Raw genomic sequence first — 19,655 nt, 5'->3', positions numbered from 1 at the left:
GCAGTGAACACAGAATCTGGAGAGAGAACGGGCCCTGCTGGCACCTTGATTGCAGACCTCCAGCCCCAGGGTGTGAGAGAATAAATCTCTGTTAGTCTTAAGGCCGCTGGCTTGTGGTCCTTTGTTGCGACGGCCCCAGGACCCTCCCACCAAGCGTCTGAATCAGGAGCCCCCCTGTGGGTTCCCCACCCTAAAGCCCCGGGCTCTAGGAGCCACTGCTGATGCCTGCCACTCCTCTCAGACTATTTCCATCTGGGGAGTGGCCAGCAGTGTTTCCCTTCCAGCCCCTGAGCTGAAGCTACATCTGGAAACTCTTCTCACCCTTAATTGTTCTTAATGCTTTAACACACTGAGTGACTAATGGGCTCTAATTGGACAGCTCCGGCGCGAAGGGGGTGCTCTGACAGCGCCCTCTGCCACACGCCCAGCCTCCTGGGCTGCTCACTCCCAGAGTTCAGAGGTCACCAACCAAAAATATCGGCCCACCCCTGCCAACAAGCAGTTTCATCCTTCAACCAGCAAAACACAAGGCACAGAAAAGGATATCGGAAAAGTCCAAAGCAGATGGGACAAAATATCACTGGTGCCACCGAGGTTTGTGACATCTGCCCGGGACAGACAGAGGTTCTTGGAGGCAAGTGTGTTTGTCGCTCATTCGTGTCCGACTCTCTGCGACCCTGTGGACTGTAGCCTGCCAGGCTCCTCTGTCCATGGGATTCTCCAGGCAAGAACACTGGAGTGGGCAGCCATTCCCTTCTCCAGGGGATTTTCCTGATCCAGGGGTTGAACCCAGGCCTCCTGCATTGCAGGCAGATTCTTTACCATCTGAGCCCCCCAGGGAAGCTCTTGGAGGGAAACCCAGCACTGGTCAATTAAGTGAATGTTTAAGAGCCTGGAAGATTTCAGCCACAGAGAAACAGGGTCCAGGCCTTCCTCATGCAATTAGAGGAAAGGAAAGGGGACAGAGAAAGAGAATGAATATAAGGAGAGGGTTCCAGACTCCTCCCCCTCCCGCATGGGCATATCCCCAGAACTTGTTCTAGCCGTGAAGGTTCAGAAGCAAGGATTAAAGCTGATCTCAGTACCCTTCCAAATCTTCTTTTCCAAAATACATTTAGCAATAGAAGAGCAACCACCAGTGTTTCTAGAAAGATTTGTCTTTCCAAAGGCTGGCTTCAGCTAAAGTCTTCGAATTAAAATATCAGGCATGAGAAGCAAATAAAAGGTGATTCTGCAAGAAGGGAAAAATACCAGCCTCATCATTCAGGTGGGTATTACCTGTTCCACCCAGCAGCCACCGGGACTTCCTCATGCATGGCAGGAATGTATTAACTGCAAGTGTCAGAGAAACATCCCATTAGCTTCTGGTGTAACTAGATAAAGTCACGCTCTCCGTCTCCCCACCACTGGGGAGACATTTACCTCGATGCTCCAGAAAGCTCCGTGTGCATTAATATTGCTGATGCGGGCAGCCTTTGCTGCAGCTTGGCCCCCCGAGGGTGCCATGTGATGGATTCCAGTTTAACAGCTTTTAAAAACAAGCAGACAAGAGATGAGCGTGATGGATGATGCAGGAAGCACGCTCATTCGGGAATGATTTATGGGAAGTCGCATGTTGCCCCTCAGGGGTCCATCCCCTAGGGTGGGGCCGGGGGTAGACAGATGAGTTCTAATGTTGTGGGGTGGGGAACAACAGCCCAAACTGCCAGCTTCACAGCCACAACACACCCACACCTGACCCAAGATGAGTGTGGCAGCCCCTGCTTCGGTCACACACTGTCCCCTGTGCTGGAAAAGGTGCCACTGGCCCAACCCAAAGCCACTCTTTCTTGGATGAGAAAAGTAAACCCTGGTGTGGACTCTTCCCTGCGCCCTGCAGGTTTTAGGAGCACCTCTCAAGAGGCTAGAGGTCAGACTGTTCATCTCCAGAACAAAGATGTTCCCCCACCCCAGAAAACATTTGGAGAAGAAACAGCCTGCTGTGCCCTCTGTTCGTATGAGCAACCGTAACACACAGCACCAGGCTTTGGAAAGAGTCAGACTGTCCAATGAGAGTGAAGACAGGGAAGGGAGAGAGAAAGGGGAGGTTCACGGACAGAAGAGCAGGTGACGCCCAGCGAGTGTCTCTTCCTGATGCTGACAGGTGGGTTCCCTCCCCGTTGATCTGGAGGACCCATCTGCCCCAGCCTGTGCCCCTGCATGTAAGAGACAAATCTCACTTTGCGGCAGATTAATATCCACCCATGTTTTTAATAAGGACTCAGAATTTACTATACAGTAAAACCCAAATCAAATCCTTATTTAAAAGATGAGCCTCTGGGTGGGTTATAATTTATGGGACACTTTCCAAGGCAGAAGAAGGGAGCCAGGGATGGAACGATGGCTAGGAAGGAAACAGCTTTCCCTCCGTGCCCTGGGCTGACCCTTTTTTGCCCCTACTTGACCCTGAGGATCCATCAAGGACACATCTGCAGTGACCAGGAGATACGCTCAACAGTCCCACACGCCACCGGGAATGAAACAGCCTGCTCACCCGAGCAGAAGGCTCTTCCTTGTAATCTCTCCATCACTGATCCCGGAGCACCACTGGGGAGCACTTTCTCCAGGAGACCTTCCACTGTGAAAGGGCATGGAAGATGTATATTTGCAGGGGCTCCATAGGCCCTATGTTGGCATCTGCTATTCCCCAAACCTCCCTCTCCCGGGTCGACTTTTCTCCAAAATATCTGCTCCTGCTGCTCATGACTAAGTCGTGGATGAGGGCACCGCTGGGGGGAGGAGCCAGTTGGGATGCCTGCTGCCCTATCCTTCATTTTCTTTCTGGACCTCAGCTCTGGATGTATGGGCACACCCGGATAGCAGCTTTGGCAGCCCCCTCTGAAGCCTGCATCTGGATCCCATTGAGAAAAGCAGGGGGCGCCACCATTGGGTGGCCGGGTGTCTGCAGGGGGTCAGCAGCCAGCACCCTGATCACTGATGGATGTGCTTGGCTCTCTCCCGTCAAGAGGCCCACCCCCACCTGGAGGTGATCAGAAGGTGACACAGAGCCCAGTTCCCTCTGCAGGCTTCAAGCTACTCAGGGCAAACAGGACGCCAGGGTCTTCCCTTTGATGCCTCTCTCCCCTGGACTTCACCCCACTGGAAGGGAGAAGAGCCTTGATGCGCATTTCCTGTTTCACAACTGCAAGCACACCTTCAGAAGCCACGAAGGGGCAGAAAGGGCATGTGCGCCCAGAAACAGCTCCAGGTGGAAAAGGAGCTTGCGTAGCCAGCCCGCCCAGCCCCAGACGGCTGGACCAGCCACCGGGATCGGCCAGTCTGGTGCTTTCAAGTTCCACAACACCAAACACTTACTGTTTCAGGAGAATACTGGTTCTCAAACCCACAGAAAGGCGAGGCAGCTGGGCCCTGCAACCTCCTTCACGGAGGCAGCAAGAATTATCTTCCCAAGATTCATGGAAAGCACAGCACTTTGAGTACTGCAAGTTGTACTAGCAAATTATCAAAACTGAGGCAGTTGTGGGAACCTGTGAATTTGCAACCACTTGGTCAGGAGTGCAAACGTCCTTGAGATCTGCAGCTAAAAGTGGGGCAGTCTTGCAGGGGACAGGCTCTAAGCCTGTGAGGCCTGCCAATAACTCTAGGCGGCGAGTGCCAGGGTTGAAGTACAGTCCAGCCACTGGGGGAGGGAGTGCGGCAATCATGAGTTCCCTCTAGAGCCAGATGAAGGCATCAGATCCCATCCCTGGGCCACAGGGGAAAGTGCACGGAGCCATGCAAGGGAGGGTCAGACCCCCACCTTGGCCACCGTGGCATTTCGTGCTGACACTAGACAGTGAACTGAGTGCCCTGTCCACCCTCCTTCCTGGAATAACCACTCCCCACCAGGCTGACAGATTTCAGTAGCCACTTCTTACAAAATCCCACCCAAGGCATTCCTGCGGTTCTGCGATTCTCCCTGTCCTTCTCCCTGAAGACACAGAAGACCCCACAATCTGCAAACTAGAGCCAGCAAAAGAAGGTCCCTGTCGTTCCCTCATGTAAAATAAAATCTCCTCATTAAGATGTTTTTCCATCACAAATGCAAACTCTGAGGACAGGTGTGGTGGCGGGCAGGCGCGGCCTTACCTGGAGTGGCGGGTGAGGTGGTTCTGTGGCAGCAGGGAGGCCCCCCTGGTGTTCTTTCTGGGGCTCCCCTTGGGATGGAGGGTTACTGGGAAGGAGCGAGTATCAGCAGGAAAACCTTCAGAGTCTCAGAGGCAGCTTTCCAATCTGAAGGAAAAGAAAAGGAAAAATGTAAATGCCTTTGAAGCCAACATGCCTTTTTTTAATATATAAAACAAACACTGGTGTTAATAAACAAGAGAAGAGAGAGCAGCTTCGAAGCCAATTTGTTGCCATCAGGGATCACACCCCCAGGGAATCAGGGGAACCTTGTGAAAAACAAATCATTAGAGCCGGACTGCTGCCCAGGGTGGGACGTCCTCTGCAGCTCGCCCAGCTCTCTTGCTGTGGAGCCCTGCCCCCAACCCCCTGTGATTCTCTGACTCCGATGTGCCTGTCTCACCCCTCTTTGTCTCCCATCCCCCTCTGCTCTCGCTCCCCGCCTCACCCAGTTCAGATTCCAGGACCCATGGCCACACCACCTCTGACAACTGCCTTGTCCTTCTCATTCTAACAGATCCCCTTGGTGACTTCACTCTCCTGATGCGTCCCCCCAACGGTGTCCTATTTCATGGGGAAGCAACACCCAGATTTGCTACAAACCAGGTCAGTCCAGGTCTGGGGACTATGAGGCTTACATGGTTTAGGGGGTGAGTGTGTCCTTTTCTAAGAAAATAAGACAAGGTGGTGGATGCAAAAGTAAGGTGCAGGGTCTTACCCGGGGCTCCATAGGTGCATAGGGCAAGTTGCTCAGTCGTGTCCAACTCTTTGGGACCCCATGGACTATACAGTCCATGGAATTCTCCAGGCCAGAATACTGGAGTGGGTAGTCTTTCCCTTCTCCAGGGAATCTTCCCAATCCAGGGATTGAACCCAGGTCTCCTACATTGTCGGCAGATTCTTTACCAGCTGAGCCACAAGAGAAGCCCAAGAATATTGGAATGGGTAGCCTATCCCTTCTCCAGTGGATCTTCCCGACCCAGGAATCGAACCAGGGTCTCCTGCATTGCAGGCAGATTCTTTACCAATTGAGCTATCAGGGAAGCCCTATGGATGCATCACTTCATGGTAAATCCTCCTCTACCCACAGGACCCTTGGTACTGCAGCCTCCTGCTGTACCACTGGCCCCTCCCCCTACCATGCCCACTCCCTGCCTCCCCGACCCCTGCAGTCCCCAGGCCTCCCAGCTGTGCCTCCAGACCTAAGCATGCCTCCTCCCCCGCCCCCACCCCCACCCCACATCACACCTTTCTACCAGCTGTAACATGGGCTGCACTCCCCTACCTAAGTTGGGGTTTGCCCCCACGAGGGATTCCATTACATGACACTTTTCCAGAGAGGTCATCTGAAAACCAAACACCTTATCAGAAATAACCACCATCCCCTTGGTACTCCTTCCTTCTTTTCCCCATGAATTTTCCCAGAAATTATTGAATCTGCTGTCACATAGATGCATTTGCTGCCTGTGGTCTTTCTTTCCCCCTCCCTCAACCCAGAATGCCAACTTCCTGCGGGCAGACACTTGATCTGTTTTATTCATTATATCTCCAGTGCTTGGAACACACCTAGAACATAGCTGGAGCTCACTCAGTATTCATCAAGCGAATCAATAAACAACCCCCAACTTTTATTCTCATTTTGCACTCTTAGATTTACTTAGAACAGTGTCTCATATTAGTCTTTAGAGCAGAAATTCCCAGGAAAACAGAAGTGATCTGGTTGTTTGTGTTTATTTTGTTGGTGATGGCTGGTTAGGTTTTGTAGAGGGTAGGAGGCACCTGGGCCTTGGAAGTCTTTTCTTTGCTTAATTTATCTCAACCCAGTGAGTGTGCCATTAGGCAGACAGGACACATAAACCATTTAGGGGATCCATCCTGATCAGTCCAGAAGGACTGGCTTTGGGGAGGGCTTGTGAGGTCTTGTTGGCCAGAGGATGGTTCAGCTCTGCCCACCCCCCCTACCCCAGTGGAAAGACTCCCATTGGCATGTCCCCAAAAATCTCACAACACAGCTTTGAAACATAATAAAGAAAAAATTGTCAGTTTTTTCCTTTTCTTAAAATCCAGTTACTGAACACAGAGATGGCCCCCATCCCAAATGGCAGGGCCAACCTCACAGAGTGCTGCCAACTGCAGAGAAATGCGTGGGCACAACCCCCTTTTCAGTGGCCATCCGTGCCAGGCACAGAGCTAGGACCTGAGCATGGGAGAGGCCAGGAACAGCCCTGAGCTCCACAGGCCACTTTTCACGGGGAGAGATACATGCATGATCTGATTCTCCCAGGTCAGTGGGCTCCATGCAAGGAGATGGATGGCTAGGGGAGAGGGGCTGGGGGAGAAAAGAGGCTCAACTGGGAGTGGAGGGAGCCCACGTGGAGGCAGCTCCAGGTAGTGACCCCAGCTGTTGGGGCAAGAAGGCAGGTAGGCTGGCTTCTTGTATAATAAACGCTTGATTATCAGCAGCCAGTACAAAAGGCAAGGACCGGCGTTCCTTTTCCACCAGACCTGCTGGATCGGGAGCAAGACGGGGCTGTGGATGCGGCCCGGCCAGGCCCACGCCCCACGCCCCTGGTACCTAAATCTGGGGAAAAAAGCGACAAAGGAAAGGGCACAGAGACAGGGAGGACAGAGCAGCAAGAATCCAAGGGATGTCCCCAAACTCCTCCAGTCACCAGCACCTTGATTGTCGTGTTCGATCCTCCAATCCAGGCCACTTTCTCCAGGGTCAAATTCATGTCCCCCACCTGCCCATCACCCAACTCTGCCCCACACAGAGTGCCTGCTCAGATGGACTGGAGGGGGCCCCCTCCCCAGCTCCATGTGTTTTCCTCCACCCAAGCGGATGGGAGATTATCTAACAGCTTGTCCCTGATTGCAGCGGCACATTTTCCCTCCCTCCTCAGCAGGAAACACCATCCATCACCCACGGCACAGAAGCCAGGCCCTCAGTTTTGGGGCCCACAGGGCCCACCCAGGTGGAGTGCCCTGGGTCCCGGGCTGCAGAGGAAGGAATTGGTCCCTTCCTGCCCATGGAGCCCAGCAGCGGTGGTTGGGGGAGGAGGTAAAGGCCGAGCAGTGAAGTCACTAGGATACCTCTCTCAAGGCCCACAGGATTAGCTCAGTTGATAAGGCAAAAAAGCAGAGAGGCCAAGCTGCCCAGGGCGGGGCCCAGGGTTAAGGCCACAGCCTGTCATATCAGACTCTGGACTCTGAGGCAACAGAGTCGGACTGGCCGCAGGAGGGAGCTGAATCTTCCTCTTTCTTGGAATTACATTTCTTGGGCCCCCACCATGTGGCACGCTCAGTGCCAGGCACCTGTGGTTCCCGCCTCTGCCAGGGCACACTCTGTGTAGGAGGCAGGCAGGGGCCTCCAGCTGCTGCCCTGCAACCTGCCAGGCCTCCTCGCCCCCCACCACTGCAGGGAGGGAGGGGGTGTGGGGGCCTCTGAGGCCCCACCCCCACCCCCACACACCCCCTGCAGAACCCCAGGGTCACTGGGGCACAAGGGTTTCCTGTTGGCCAGGACTCTTCCCTGCCCCCTCTATCTGCTTTGGGATCCACTCTCCTGGCATTAGTGGTGGGGGCTTTCAAAATAATTTGGGGATCGACAGAGGCCTGTTTCCTGGGAAGGCTGGAGATATGATATAGAAAAGGCCTTGGATCTGGAAAGCACCAGGCATGGTCCTGCCAAGGGCGTGGGGCAGGCAGCCTGGGCAGGAGGGAGGGCTGAGTCTCAGAGGACAGTAAAGAGCCCATTCCCACTGCCAACCACCCCCCACCCTGACCACCACCACATCTCAGCTGTGGACTGAAGTCTCCCAGGCCTGTGCCCCATTCTGACCACTCCAGCCCACGGTGGCTGCTGAGCCAGCCGGGCCTCCAGCTCTGCTCCCAAGGTGGCCAGAGGCTGGGGGCTGCCTTTGGCGCTCCGGCCCCAAAAGGCCTCCTGTTGGATTCTTGCCACTGGGGAGAAAAGATGGAAAGATAAACACCTGGACTTCTAGAAAGTGTCTTCTGCAAAAAATAAGCCAACACAGAAAGGGGCCCAGGCCTCACTGGAGGCTCTTTCTAGAAGAGACTGTGTGGATGACAAGGTCCTCTGGCCACCCTCAGACTCCAGCCCGCCAGACGAGCAGCTACACAGCCTCCAGCTCTGCCAGGGACCGGGCAGTCTCTCTCCGTTCCTTCCTGAGGGCTCCTGTCCTCTGCCCCCTGTGGGGCTGGACACTGTCCTGAGGGGCTGAGCAGGGTTGTTGGTCTGGGAGAGAGGGGGCTGAAGGGGGTGAGGAGGTGGGGAGAGATGAAAGAACTGGAGGAAGGAGGAAGGGAGAGGGAACGGAGAGGGAAGAAGGGTTGAACCATCGTCGTTGAAGTAGGACTGAATCGAGTCCCGCAAGGGCAGACGGGTGTTGACCTTTGCTCACCGTGGCTCCTGGCACCTGGCCCAGGGCTGCACACAGTAGGCACTCAGCCGATATTTGTTAAGTGAACAATGAAAAGAAGGAGAAGGGAGGCGCGTCGGGGTGGGCAGTGTGCATGGGAGTAATGTTTCTCATTAAAATTCCCAGCCAACCTGAAAACCGACACGTGGAATTAACTGTTCTTAATTATTGCCTGTCAGCGGGATGGTCTCCGACTCCCAGAGGTAGAATGACCTTCACGTTCTACACAGCAAAGCCGACAATCCAGGCCCACCAAAGACCCCTCAGGCTCACAGCTTCCTGCAGAGAAAGGTCCAACAGCCAAGCAGATACTCTGGATTTGCTTCCAAATCTCCAAGAGACTTCAGGGCCCAAGGACAGGTTGGCGAGAGAATAGTCCTTTGTAATGTACAAGTTACCTGAGGAAGAGGCTTCATTCACGGGACTCAGGTGGAGGCAACCCAGAGAAGCAGAGACAGCGGGTGAGCTAACAGGCTGGAGCCCTCGCTGGAGCGCCCTCACTGGGCCGCCTGCCAGCACACAGCACCACTGGGCGTCAGGGTGTGGACAACGGCGCCCCCTCTGGGCAGATGTGGCCCTGCAAGTGCAGCCCTTGATCTGCTCGGAACAAGGCACAGGACACCTGCCCCCATGACAGACTGGGTGACTTTTCTGGAGCCTCTGGGGCATCGGGGCAGGAAGAACTTGGAGCATGTTCCCCTCCAGCTAGCCCCATCTCCGACGCGCTGTGTGACCCGGGACAAGCAGAACTAATGGCCCTGACCCTTTGCCCCCTCGACTCGTCTGAAGAGCCTCCTGTGTGCAGAGGCACGCCAGGGATCGGGATGCTCCATGAGGCGTGGTGTCTGGAACGTCACCTGATCGGTTCCTCCCAGAAGCACAGGGGTAATACATTCAGAAGGCTTTGCACTAAATCAGAGGCATTTTCTCCTAATGCTTCAAGGAGCCAAATGAGCTCTCAGGGCCCCCAGAGCCACAGGCCTCTTCATAAAGGTCAGCCATGAATGCCAGGAGCCACCTAAGGCAGTGGGGAGGGGCGGGCAGGATGGAGTAGAGGGGACTCCATTGGTAATAGCAAAGATTTTCCCAAAGGACTCTGAAATCTTCAGAAATCAAGTTTTGGGGATTTTGTTGTACCTTGTTTGGTTGTTTTAATGAGGATACTAATACTGCCAGAGATGTACCAGCCTCCTTGTGCGGCTTCCCACAGGGACTCCAGAAATGGAAGCTGAAAAATCCCAAAGGACTCAACATACACATCTTAGAAATGGGCCTTTCTCCCCAAACCACACATTCCTGCTGCATCTCACTGCAGAGGAGGGAGGCTTTTAGTTCTCCCGTTTGGTCTGGTAGACAGTAAAAGAAGTTCAGAGTAATGGCATAGATTTGCCATAGAAACAGAGAAATAGCCTGGTGGTTACCAGAGGCAGAGGGTGGGGTGGGGAGTGGTGAAGGCGGTGAGTAGGGACAAACTTCCAGTTAGAATATGAACACATTTTGGGGGCATAACACTGCATGGTGACAGCACTACAAAGTCAAAGTGAAAGTCGCTCAGTCATGTCCGACTCTTTGAGACCCCGTGGACTGTAGCCTGCCAGTTTCCTCTGTCCATGGAATTCTCCAGGCCAGAATTCTGGAGTGGGTAGCTGTTCCCTTCCCCAGGGGATCTTCCCAACCCAGGGATTGAACCCAGGTCTCCTGAATTATAGGTATGTTCTTGAAAGTTGCCAAGAGTAGATCTTAAAAGTTCTCATCACAAGCAAAAAAAAAATGTAACTATGTGAGGGTAATGGATATTACTAGGCTAATTATGGTGATCATTTTGCAATAAATGCAAATATCAAATTATTATGTTGTACATCTTAATGATATATGTCAATTTCATCTCAATGAAACTGAGAAAAAATTCAGAATAATGGCAGGGATTCAGTATTCACTTTTAAAAACCATCCAAATATCCAAACAAACAGGGATACTTATCCTGCTAACTATTGCTTGTTGCTGTTTTAGTCACTAAGTATCTGACTCTTTTGCAACCCCATGGACTGTAGCCTGCCAGGAACCCTTGTCCATGGGATTTCCTAGGCAAGAATACTGGAGTGGGTTGCCATTTAATTTTCCAGGGGATATTCCTGACTAGGGAATCAAACCTGTGTCTCCTGGCAGGCAGGTGCTTTAGTGCTGAGGTACTAGGGAAGCCCCCTGCTAACTATGAATGCAAGCATGCTAAGTTGCTTCAGTTGTGTCTTTGTGACCCCATGGACTGTCCCTTTGTCCATGGGATTCTCCAGACAAGAATGCTGGAGCAGGTTGCCATGCTTTCCTCCAGGGGGCCTTCCCAACCTAGGGATCGAACCCGTGTTTCTTATGTCTCCTGCATTGGCAGGTGGGTTCTTTACCACTAGTGCCTCCTGGGAAGCCCCCCTGCTAACCATACCCATTTGTTACACTGCGGAGTCCTCATTCACTTGCCTGCAAGGCACTGTTTTTCTTCCTTATTTTTCTCTGAAACCTGCTTCTCCCTGTGAGCCACGGTCCTTTCTCCCATCTTCTCTCTTCAGCCTCTCTCAAGGCATCTCTCAGGGATGCCAACGGCATTCCCCTCAATTTCTCATCACACCTATTCCTCCTCATTCTTCTTCCCCCAAAACACGAGCTAATAACCAAAACCAGCGCTTGAAATGAGGCTCAAGCTAAGAAAGCCAAACCTGCTATTTCTTTAACCAGGAGAAGAACATGAAGCATCACATTTCAGTTGTAAAGATTACAGAGGATATGTAATATTCTGAATAAATGAATCTCCTCCTCCCATTTTTAAACCACTTGTGTGAAACCAGCTCCATTCCTAACTCCCCTCATGCCTTATGAATCCTTTCTCTGGCAAAAATAATTTGGGTTTTATGATTCTGGCATCTAGTGGGAGTCTGTGACAATTTTAATGTAGCTCCGCTGCTGTTGCTTCTTCTTTTTTTTAATACCAGTGTGTTTTAATAATAGTGTACCTTTAGGTATTGTTGAAATGCTACATTATTCAATGTAGCCGACGGGAATGGGAAGGGCCTCATGTAATTTACGTGTCCCCGGTGCTGTGTTTAAGGCTTGTGAAATGGAGGGGTGTCATTTGGGAAGCAATTTTCCCCAAGGTCGAGGAAAGCAATTTCTGGAGGAGCGGCTGGAAACTGTGTGACCCGACTGACAGCCAGGCTCAAGCTGGGGGCTCAGAACCGCTGACGTGAGGCTGGGACCAGTGGCCAAGGGACTCCATGCCCTGACCCTGAAATGTTCCCAAAACACAGGAGAACTCCAGTCTAGCTACTGCTGGCTCCCTGGGAGCCTTGAAGGCGGCCAGTGCCTTCTTTCTCATGGAGTGCTGGATACACGCCAGCAAGGTGGGCATGTGACCCAAGTGGTCTGCAAGGCTGGCTGAAAGGCTGGCAGGTGGGTAATTAATAGCTGAGTCTTGGGCAGTGGTGGAGACACCAGGGAGTCACGTGCAAGCCCAAGCAACTCTTGATGAGATGGCCTTGCCAAGGGCATGATCCAAAGCCTTCTCAGTCTCTGCTGCCCATTTCCCTGCTTCCCTCACCAAACCAGGGATGCCATGTCCAGGAAATGATGACCGAGACCCTGGAATGGTTAACTAGGTCTGTTCTAGACTCAGGAGACTTCAGGTCATCTAGTTCCCACATTTTGGCCCTTCCAGAAAGCACCATTCCTGCGATGCATGTCCATCAAGTCCCTTCTAGATGCTAGGGACACAGGTCGGAGACACCACCCTGATCTGCCCCCAAGAAACTTGCAGAGGGAGAGATGACGATAAACCAAAAATCTGGGCTGAAGTGGGCTAAGGGTTCACACGGATGGCAAGCTCCAGAGAGCAGACCTTCGTTTTGCTCGGTGCCACATTCCTGGCACCTAGAACAGTGCCTGACACGTGGCAGGTGTTAAATGAGTGCGTTCGAGTGATGGAATGAAGGAGTGAAGTGCCACTGAGAGGGATGGGCAGAGGATGTGTGGAACCCAGGGCAGAGGCTCCTCCCTCATCCTGAGAGGGTGTTCTTGCTCCCAGAGGAGGTGCCAACCTTGGAGTGAGCGAGAGACTCAAGGAGAGGAGAGGCGGAGACAGCAGGTGCAGAGCCAAGCAAGGAGGAGCAGGTGAGATGTCTTCCAGGGATGCAGATAATGGGGCAGGAGGTGTGGGATTGGAAGTACTGAGGACGACACTGGCCAGCAAGTCAAGAATCAGATCATGAAGCACCTTGAACGTCACACCAAGGACTTTAAAAGCTCTCTTGAAGAATTTCAAGCAGGAAACGAGGCAGATGTGTGCCTTACAGATGCTTGCTCTCGTGCCAATGTGGACAGGATGGAGGGAGTAAAAACCAAGGCAGGAATCTCAATCAGGAGGCTGTCACCAGGAATCAAGTGAGAAACTAAGATTTGGGAAAGGGCAGAAGGAGGTTGGTATGATAGACAGGACTTAGGGAAGGTTACACCGAGGAGGTTTCAGCGGGCTTGATAGTTTATAACCTAACTTTTACACTTCTGCATATGTTAACAATTGCATAATACAATTTTTCCAGGTTTGTGGAGTTGGACATGTGTTCAAAGCGCCCCTGGTATGTCGGGGGTGGGGTGATATTTGGTAGATGGTTGGGTGCTGGGATCTAAGACTTAGGAAACAGTCTTGTCTGCTTTAGAGATTGTGGCAGCCCACCTCCAAGGTGGCCCCTATAATTCTCACCTCCAATCCTCTTATGTAGCCCCTGCTCACATCAGACCAGGGCTGGTCTGTGTAACCACGAGAACATGGCTGAAGTGATTGTGGATCGATTCTGAGGTCAGGTCATACTCACTCTGGGGGAAGCTGGCCGCCATGGCATGAGGACACTCAAACGGCCATAGTGAGTGAGGCTTCCTGCCAGCAGCCAACATGGTGACTGCAACCTCTCGAAAGACTGAGCTACAAGCACTCAGCTCAGCCACCCCCAGATTCCTGAATCCCAGAAACTGTGAGCTAATAAGTGATTGTTGTTGGGAGTCACTACATTTTAGTGTAATCCATTACAGAGCAATAGGTAAATGACCCGGGAATTTCCAAAATACAAATGGTGGCTGAAGACATGGGCGTGGATAAGAACACCAGTGAGAAGATGGGAGTACAGAACGGGTGATGAGAAGGAATACCTGAGACACCCCAGAAGTTGGTGGGAGAGAAAGGAGGAACAAGGACAGGCCCCCAAGAGAAGGAAGATGAGACTGCAAAATACCACAAAAGCCCAAGGAAGGGGCGTTCTCAGAAGGAAGGCAACAGATTCTTCAAAGAGGTACGGCAAGATTGGAATTCTAAGGGACCCAGCTGTCTCCCACCGACCCCAGGTGAGATCTTCTCATTCACTGCTTCCTTGTGAGACTGCTGCCTCCATCCCATCTCTCGTCCTCAAGTGGAAATCACATCTCTGGGAGGCTTTCCCCGACAACTCAAGCTAGCATAGTCCCCAGTTCTGTGGTCACTCTCTCTTGGCACTTGTTACAAACTAATTATATTTTGATTTATCTCTTTACTTAATCATAGTCTGCGAGAGCTGGGAAATATCTGTTTTGTTCACCACTGTAAACCCAACACCTGACATATACTGCTGCTGCAGCTGCTGCTGCTAAGTTGCTTCAGTCGTGTCCGACTCTGTGTAACCCCATAAACGGCAGCCCACCAGACTCCTCTGTCCCTGGGATTCTCCAGGCAAGAATACTGGAGTGGGTTTCCATTTCCTTCTCCAATGCATGCATGCATGCTAAGTTGCTTCAGTCGTGTCTGACTCTTTGTGACCCTATGGTCGGCAGCCCACCAGGCTCCTCTGTCCACAGGATTCTCTAGGCAAGAATACTGGAGTGGGTTGCCATTTCCTTCTCCATGACATATACTAGGTTCTTGATATTTGTTGGATGCAAAATCACACGAATGAACAAGTGAATGGAAAGATCAAAACTCTGATTCTCACCTAGTGGCCCCAAATAACTGGTAGACAAACCATCCCTTCCCCCTTCTCCTCTCCACTTCACCACACACCGTTATAGGGGTTGGGCCCCTTGGCTGTGAAGAAAAACACAGTTGGATTGGGAGGGAGGTGAGGAAAGAGAGAAGACTCTGAAAGCAAGCTCGATGAGCTCTTGGGGAAGAAGCTGGAGGAAGTCCAAGTGACCACTATACTTCCTCCAGGTATTCAATAAACCTGGAGAGCCTGTGCCACATCAAACTAGGCGGTGGGAAGCAAGGGTACATCCTGCATGGCCCCTCAGCAGTTCACAGTCTAGTGGGGAAGTGGGCAGACAGGGGCGTCTAAGGGGTGAGGCTGGGACGGTGTGTCCCCCACCTTGCCACCTCCACCTGGGGGATCCTATGCAAGTTGCGTAATCTCTCCTTCCTTCACCGGCTCACCCATGAGGGGCCACTCCCTCCATACAGGTGGTGATAACACCACCTTTTGCCCTCCACCTGCAAAACACTGAAGCCTGGGTGAGAGCATGGGTGTGCACTGCCATGATTTAAACAGGAAATTGCCATACACTCTGATGGATGCTACAGAAGGGATGCACAGAGCACTGTGGACGCAGGAAGGGTGAGGTACTTTCTGAAGTGTGACCGACTTTCTGAAGGAAGTAATAGCAGAGCCAAGCACAAAGAGTGGAGCAGAAATGCAGGAAGGAGGTCAGGTAGGGGAGCCTCACCAGCCAACTGAGGAGGTCTGAACACAGGGCAGGTGGCAGGAGAGACAGGACAGCTGGGGGTTGAAGGCCCCAAAAGGCCCACTGAAGAATTAGCTCAAATCTGCCTGCAGGGGAGTCCCTTGGCCAGTGGCATATATCAGAAAGTCAATCCCTCTGACAAACATACTTGGAGAGAACCCACCTTGGTATCACAGAGCTGGAGGTCGGTGATTTTCACCAGAACTAGGAAGATGGGCAGGCGTAGGCGGGGATTATGGAGCAGACCAAGTAAGCCCCATCTTCAGGCCATGTCTGTTCACAAAGCAGACTCTGCGATTTGGGCCCGGGGTGAAGGGCAGCCCACTCCCCACAGTTAAGCCTCACTCTGCTTCCTGGGCATTATCCAAAGCCCACCTCCAGGAAAAGATCAAAGCCACCTCTTCACACCTGTCCCCTTTCTTCTGCCCTCCTGCAGGCCAGGGACACCAGCTCAGGGATGCTCTACTGGGCAGGGACTGGGACAGGGGAGTTACCCCAGCACTGGGTAGCGAGACCCTGGCCAAGCTATCTAGAGGGCCTGATGGGAGGGGCCGGAAACACCCTCCAGGAAGGAATCCCTGGGCTTCAGGAGTGAAGGAACTGGGGAACACAGGGGCAAAGGGAGGTGTGGAGGCAGCACAGGGAGTGGAGATGTGGGAGGGTACAGTGTGGGGCGATGAGCGCAGGGCGCAGGGAGGTGTGGGAGGGACACGGGGGGCTGAGATACCTGGAGATGGGGTGCACTGGGAAGGGATGGGGTGCAGGCACATGGGTAGAGTCGCAGAGGGTATAGACCTGAGGGAGGGGATGGAGGAGGTGGGATGGAGCGAAGGGACTGAGGGAGGGGCAGGAGGAGGGGAGCTGGCAGGTCAGTGGGGAAGTGTGGGGGAGGGGCGCAGAAGGTGGGAACTAGGTGGAGGGAGGTGGGGAGGGCTCAGCAGGTAGGGTCGAAGGAGCTGTCTGGAGTCGGGGGGCCGGGGGTTGAGGAGTGAGGATGAGACTTGTCTGCAGTTGCTCCAGCCCCTCCTAGGTGGGCTGGGCAGATAGCGCAGCACCACTGGATCAGAGATTCCTTCTCACTTATCTTAGTGCTGCCCCGCATCTGTGGGGTGGAAGCACAGCATTTGGTAATAGGATTTCGATGTTGAACAGCTGACATTTTCTCCAGACTGGCTTTACATCACCAATGGAGGGGACCAAGGCCTTAACAGGATTCTAAATCTTGCAAAGTGGAGAGAAATGGAGGGGGCGGAATGGGGACTCCCAGGGCTCCCTCCCGAGGACACTTGGATGTCTGCATGGACCAGCATTTTGAGGTGCTGATGGGAGGGGTGCTAAGGACTTTAGGGGTGTAGTGTGGCCTTTGGGTCATAAAAGCCAGTGGGCCTGAGTGAAGACTCATTCTTTGCTCTTGCAATGCAGGAACTGAAATGACTGTTTCCCCTCCCTGGAGTCCAAGTGCCCGACCTGGCCCTGAGTCCTCCGTTCTGTGGTGCACTCCCAGGTCTGGGGGTTTCTGGAGCCTGACTGTGTCTCCTGGAAGGTTTTTTAAATGTTCCCACTGTTGGGTCACACCTCTCTCCCTGGGCACAGGGAATGCAGTTCAAGCCTGAGTATCAGGAAATAAAACTTAAAATGATAATGTGCTTAAAAAAAAAATATATATATATATATATATCACCTAGCTACTGTAACCACATGTCCTTTGCACAAACATTCCAAGAATTCCCAAGGGCCCTGCTGTGGGATAATTCGCATAGCGATGCCCACCTCTGAGCCTCCCATATATGGTCTCAGGTATTTACAAGAGCATCACTTGAATGCCAAATGCCTGTCTGCCCCTCACAGGAGCGCCTGCCACACAGGACTCGGACGTCTTCTTGGATGATGAGTGAGACTGTATGGAGGGGACAACGAGCCGATGACCTTGCCTGGTTCCTTCCGACCGAGGCCCCTTCTCCTGTCTGTCTGTTCCTTTGCTGCCCACTTTCGGCCAGTCACATTAGCCCAAAGGAGCTGGGGTCTCACAGGCCTGCATTGGTTGAGGCCATCATCCTGACAGTCCAGCTAAGGCAGGAACTAAGTCCCAGGTTCACCTGCCTGCATCCTATCACCCCACGAAGGCACTGTAGTGCCTCGTGCCGAATCAAGGAACTTTCTCGAGAGATGGGGAAGTTCTATATCTCAAATTAGGTAATAGTTACACAGATGCATACATTTGTCAAAACTGCTTGGTCTATATTAAGACCTATACATTTGGGGGACTTCCACTCCAGTATTCTTGCCTGAAAAATCCCACGGACAGAGACGCCTGGCAGGCTCCAGTCCAAAGGGTTGCAAAGAGTCTGATACGACACAGCACACACACACACGTACACATGCATACATACATACATTTCACAGTATGCAAATTACTCTGTTTTTTTTTTCATTTATTTTTAATTGGAGGATAATCGCTTTACAATGCTGTGCTGGTTTCTGCCATACAACAACGTCAATCAGCCATAAGTATAGCCATGTCTCCTCCCTCTTGAACCTCCATCCCACCCCTCTAGGTTGTCACAGAGTACCAAGTTGTACTCAGTTTTTAAATTAAAAAATTTGTCAGCTCCTGGACTGACAATAGACCCTGAGTCACAGCCGCTCTCTCAGGTCCCTGAGGCTTCAGAGACTTTCGACTTGCCAGAGTCAGCGACAGGAGTCAGATCAATATGTCTGGGAAGAAGCAATGATCAGTGTAATGATACTGCGGGTGTCCCATGTTTGGGGCAAAGAGACTTGCCCCTGGGGGCTTCCAGCAGCAGCAGCAGGAGGGCCACAGCCATCAGCATGCTGTCTCCCAAAGCCTCAGTGTCAGCTCCCTAACAGTAAGAAGAAAGGAGAGAACATGACAACATAGGAAGTGTCCTCACCCAGACCCCACCCTGGCCTGGAGAAGAAGGATCCCTCTTTGCTTCCCTGGTGGCTCAGAGGTTAAAGCTTCTGCCTCCAATGCAGGAGACCCGGGTTTGATCCCTGGGTCGAGAAGATCCTCTGGAGAAAGAAATGGCAACCCACTTCAGTATTCTTGCCTGGAGAATCCCATGGATGGAGGAGCCTCGTAGGCTACAGTCCATGGGGTCGCAAAGAGTTGGACATGACTAAGCAACTTCACTCACTTACTAAAAGTAGAGTTGCCATACAATCCATCCACCCCACTCCTGGGCATATACCGAGACATAACTAAACTTTGAAAAGATACATGCACCTCTATATTCATAGCAGCACTATTTACAATAGACAAGACATGGAAACAAGCTTAATGTCCATCGACAGATGAATGGATGAAGAAGATGTGGTCCATATGTACAGATATATATATATACTCAGTCATAAACAACAACAAAATAATGCCATTTGTAGCAACCTGGATGGACCCAGACATTATCATACTAAGTGAAATCAGAAAGAGAAAGACAAATACCATATAATTTCGCTTATATGAGGAATCTGAAATACAACGCAAATGAGCATATACAAAACAGAAGAGTTTCCCTGGTGGCTCAGATGGTAAACGCGGCTGCTTGCAGTGCAGGAGACCCGGGTTCGATCCCTGGGTTGGAAAGATCCCCTGGAGAAGGAAATGGCAACCCAGTTCAGTATTCTTGCCTGGAAAATTCCATGGATGGAGGAACCTCGTAGGCTACAGTCCATGGGGTCGCAAAGAGTCGGACACGACTGAGTGACTTCGCTTTCACTTTCCAAACAGAACCAGACTCACAGACCTACGGTTGCCAAGGTGGAAGGTGGGGTGGGGGAAGGAAGGATTGGTAGTTTGGAGTTAGCAAATGCAAACTGTTGATATTGTATAGGATGGATAAACAACAAGATCTTACTATATAGCACAGAAAACTTTAATCAACATCCTATCACAAACTACAAATGAAAAAGAATGTATATATGCTTGAGTCACTTTGCTGTATAGTAGACATTTACATAACACTGTAAATCAACTACACTTCAATAAAATTTTTTCTAAAAAAGAGGCTAAGGTCCCTGGAAATATCAATTTCATCTGTCTACTGAACTGTATGCCCGTTTGCCATCCATCCATCTGTCTGTCCATCAACCTGACCACCCACTCATCCATTCATCCATCCATTTACAAAGTAACCCAGTGAGGGGAAGAGAAGGCTGAGAACAGGGCCAGGAACTAGAGGGCAGAGCTACAAGACCAGAAGGCATAGTGCCTAAGAGTCTGACCGTGGGAGTCAGATAACCTTGGATCAAAATCCCGGCTCCCCTGTCACTAACCTTTGCCAACCT

General features: G+C 51.9%; 1 protein-coding gene across 6 annotated transcripts in view; it reads right to left on the bottom strand.

Annotated features, from left to right (window-relative positions):
• Positions 1-19,655, bottom strand: part of RBFOX3 (RNA binding fox-1 homolog 3) — a 445,251-nt gene that overhangs the window by 328,336 nt on the left and 97,260 nt on the right. For 5 of the 6 annotated variants that reach the window (XM_059877939.1, XM_010816526.3, XM_005221191.3 and 2 more), the window contains exon 2: positions 4,129-4,272. The gene's annotated coding sequence lies outside the window, so the exon portion shown is untranslated. 6 annotated transcript variants of the gene reach the window in all.

Source organism: Bos taurus, chromosome 19 (genome assembly GCF_002263795.3).
Source record: "Bos taurus isolate L1 Dominette 01449 registration number 42190680 breed Hereford chromosome 19, ARS-UCD2.0, whole genome shotgun sequence".
Lineage (NCBI taxonomy): Eukaryota > Metazoa > Chordata > Mammalia > Artiodactyla > Bovidae > Bos > Bos taurus.
Note: the sequence above shows the minus strand (reverse complement) of the source record. Positions and strands in the feature narration are given on the sequence as shown.